Raw genomic sequence first — 3,784 nt, 5'->3', positions numbered from 1 at the left:
AAAAAAAAAAAAAAAAAAAAAAAAAAAAAAAAAAAAGAAATATGCTATATTTCTTCTTTTTGTTCACTGTTTTCTGAATGTTCTACAATTAGCATGTATCACTTTTGGAATAGTAAAACCGTTATTCTGGCCGGGTGCAGTGGTTCACGCCTGTAATCCCAGCACTTTGGGAGGCCAAAGTAGGAAGGTCCCTGGAGCCCAGGAGTTCAAGAGCAGCCTGGGCAACAAAGGAAGACTCCATCTCTACAAAAAAAGTGGGGAGTTATTCTTAACAGCTTTCTGTTAGTTAAGCTAAAGGCAGAGAGACAAAACATACAGGGCTTACATATGATAGAAGTTGTTTCTTTTTTCCTCTCCCCAAATTATCTGTCGTTGCAAGGGCCCAGTGTTACAGTGAAGCTGTACTCCACAAAGTTACTCAGGGGTCCTGATTTTGTGCTGCTGTTATCTAGGTTGGTGTCTTTTCCACGTGGTAGAAGCTGGCTAACCTCCACTTCCACATTCCAGCCCAAGGAAAAGTCCAAGGTAGGTAGATATTTCTTTAAGGGGATGACCTAGAAGGTACACACTTTGTTTTCACGCACCATTGGCTTGAACCTAGTCACGTGACCACATCAGTCAAGAAGGCAGGCTGGGACCTACAGTCTCCAGCTGTCAGCCATATGCAGTTGTCCCTTGGTATCCACGGGGAATTGATTCCAGGATGCTACCTCAGAAACTAAAATGTGCAAATGCTCAAGTTCATTATATAAAATGACATAGTAGTTGCATATAACCTGTGCATATCCGCCTGCATACTTGTAATCATCTTTAGATTACTTATAGTATCTAATATAATGTGAATGCTATACAAATAGTTGTTATACCATATTATTCAGTACAGATGCAACTATAGTAGGCCAAACTACATTTTCTATCCACAGCTGGTTGAATCTGCACATACAGAACCCATGGAAACCCAGGGCCAACTGTGTGTGTGTGTGTGTGTGTGTGTGTGTGTATGTGTGTATTCAGCTAAAATTTAGGGGGAAGGGATTATTACTAAAGATGATTAGGAATAGTGAGAGATGGACTCATTGGACTCTTACTTAGATATTAAAAATTTAGGCTGGGCTCACGCCTGTAATCCCAGTACTTTGGGAGGCCAAGGTGAGCGAATCACCTGAGGTCAGGAGTTTGAGACTAGCCTGGCCAACATGGGGAAAACCCATCTCTACTAAAAATTCAACAATTAGATGGGCATGATGGAAGGTGCCTGTAATCTCATCTACTCAGGAGACTGAGGCAGGAGAATCACTTGAACCTGGGAGGCCAAGGTTGCAGTGAGCTGAGATCGTGCCATTACACTCCAGCTTAGGTGACAAGAGCAAAACTGCATCTCAAAAAAAATTAAAAAATAAATTAAAATGTACAATAGTTATAATACTGTGATTTTGGCACACGAATAAATAAAAAAGGACAACCATAAATACACTGGAACTCATATAAGATTAAAGCATATAAATTAAGATGGAGGAAAATAAACTCAATAATGTTGAGAGAATTGAAAAACCATTTGGAAAAAACAAAGTTAGATTAAATGACAAAATTCATTCCACATAAAGACTTAACTTTCTGTAGGGAAATATAGATGAAAATGGCAACCAGATTATGACCTCTGCTTTAGTTGGTTCCCCATTCCACAAATTTCTGGACCTTATTGAGAATAATTATCTTTTCCTTGACCTTCAGCAACCAGAACTGCAAACCATATACCACATATAGAAGACATCATGCTTGTATTAGGTCAGGAGAATGCTTTATATTTTTTTTGTGTTTGTTGGTTAGTTGGTTTTTTCTTTACTTTCTTATGAAGCGTCTTTTTTATGTTGATCTTCTTTTTGTTGATCTTCTTTATTGATAGATAAAATGCACAAAACTCATAATCCACATAGTGACTTCTAATTCCCATCAAGGGACTACCCTAGATGCGTATCTGATTCTGTATGCTCCATATAAACATTAGTCTCCACTCAACAAGAAAAGAGCAAGCTGGGCACGGTAGTTCACGCCTGTAATCCCAGCACTGTGGGAGGCCGAGGCGGGTGGATCACCTGAGGTCAGGCATTCAAGACCAGCCTGGCCAACATGGTGAAAACCCTCCTCTACTAAAAATACAAAATTTAGCAGGGCATAGTGGCGCCTGCCTGTAATCCCAGCTACTCAGGAGACTGAGGCAGGAGAATCACTTGAACCTGGGAGGCAGAGGTTGCAGTGAACCGAGATCGTGCCATTGTACTCCAAACTGGGCAACAGAGCAAGACTCCATCTCAAAAAAACAAAAAAAAAAAAAGAAAAGAAAAAGAAAAAAGAAAGTAACCTGATTTAAGCATGGGTAAAGGACTTGACATTTCTCCAAAGATAAAATACAAATGGCCAACAAACATAAAAAGATGTTCAATATCAATAATCATTAGAGAAATGCAAATCAAAACCACAATAAGATACCACCTCACACCCATTAGAATAACTACTATCAAAATAAATAAATATATAAATAAGTCCTGGCACGGTGGCTCATGCCTGTAATCCCAGCTCTGGGAGGCTGAGGTGGGAGGATTGCCTGAGGTCAGGAAGTTTTGAGACCAGCTTGGCCAACATGGTGAAACTCCATCTCTACTAAAATACTAAAAATGCAAAAAATAGCCGGGTGTGGTGGCACGCCTCTATAATCCCAGCAACTCAGGAGGCTGAGGTGAGAGAATTGCTTGAACCTGGGAGACCGAGGCTGCAGCGAGCCAAGATCATGCCACTGCACTCCAGCCTGGGCAACAGAGTGAGACTCTGTCTCAAAAAAAAAACACAAAAAACATACATACATACATACATACATACATACATACATAAAATAAGTGTTGATGAGGATGTAAAGAAATTGAAAGCCCTGTGCATTGGTGGTGGGAATCTAAAATGGTGCAGCCACTATAGAAAGCAATATGGTGGTTCCTCAAAAAATTAATAAATATAGAATTACCATATAATCTAGCAATTCCACTTCTAGGTATGTTTCTAAAAGAATGAAAGCAGGGCCTCGAAGAGATGTTTGCACACCCATGCTCATAGCAGCATTATTCACCATAGCCAAGGTGTGGAAGCAACCCAAATGTTCGTCAATGAATTAATGGATAAACAAAATGTGATGTAAATATATAATGGAATCTATTCAGTCTTGAAAAGAAGGAAATCCTGTCACATGCTATAACATGGATAAATCTTGAGGATATCATGCTAAGTGAAATAAGCCAGTCACAAAAAGACAAGTCCTATATGATTTAACTCATATAACGTGTTTAAAATAGTCAAATTTATAGAGACAGAAAGTAAAATAGTAGTTACCAGGGGCTTGGGAGAGGTAGAAATAGGAATTGTTGTTTAATGGGTATAAAGTTTCAATTTTGCAAGATTAAAAATGGCAGAGATCCCTGAATGTAATTAATGCTACAGAACTATACACTTAAAAATAGTTAAAGGCCGGGCGTGGTGGCTCAAGCCTGTAATCCCAGCACTTTGGGAGGCCGAGACGGGTGGATCACGAGGTCAGGAGATCGAGACCATCCTGGCTGACATGGTGAAACCCCGTCTCTACTAAAAAATACAAAAAACTAGCCGGGCGAGGTGGCGGGCGCCTGTAGTCCCAGCTACTTGGGAGGCTGAGGCAGGAGAATGGCGTAAACCCGGGAGGCGGAGCTTGCAGTGAGCCGAGATCCGGCCACTGCACTCCAGCCTGGGCGACAGAGCGAGACTC

At 40.6% G+C, this 3,784-nt stretch overlaps 1 protein-coding gene across 2 annotated transcripts in view; it reads left to right on the top strand.

The window, feature by feature from the left end:
• Positions 1-3,784, top strand: part of TGIF1 (TGFB induced factor homeobox 1) — a 51,337-nt gene that overhangs the window by 6,094 nt on the left and 41,459 nt on the right. For both annotated transcript variants that reach the window (XM_025365522.1, XM_025365524.1), the window contains exon 2: positions 453-525. The gene's annotated coding sequence lies outside the window, so the exon portion shown is untranslated. The remainder of the gene's footprint in view (positions 1-452; positions 526-3,784) is intronic.

Source organism: Theropithecus gelada, chromosome 18 (genome assembly GCF_003255815.1).
Source record: "Theropithecus gelada isolate Dixy chromosome 18, Tgel_1.0, whole genome shotgun sequence".
NCBI lineage: Eukaryota > Metazoa > Chordata > Mammalia > Primates > Cercopithecidae > Theropithecus > Theropithecus gelada.
This window is presented reverse-complemented; position numbering and strand designations above follow the sequence as displayed.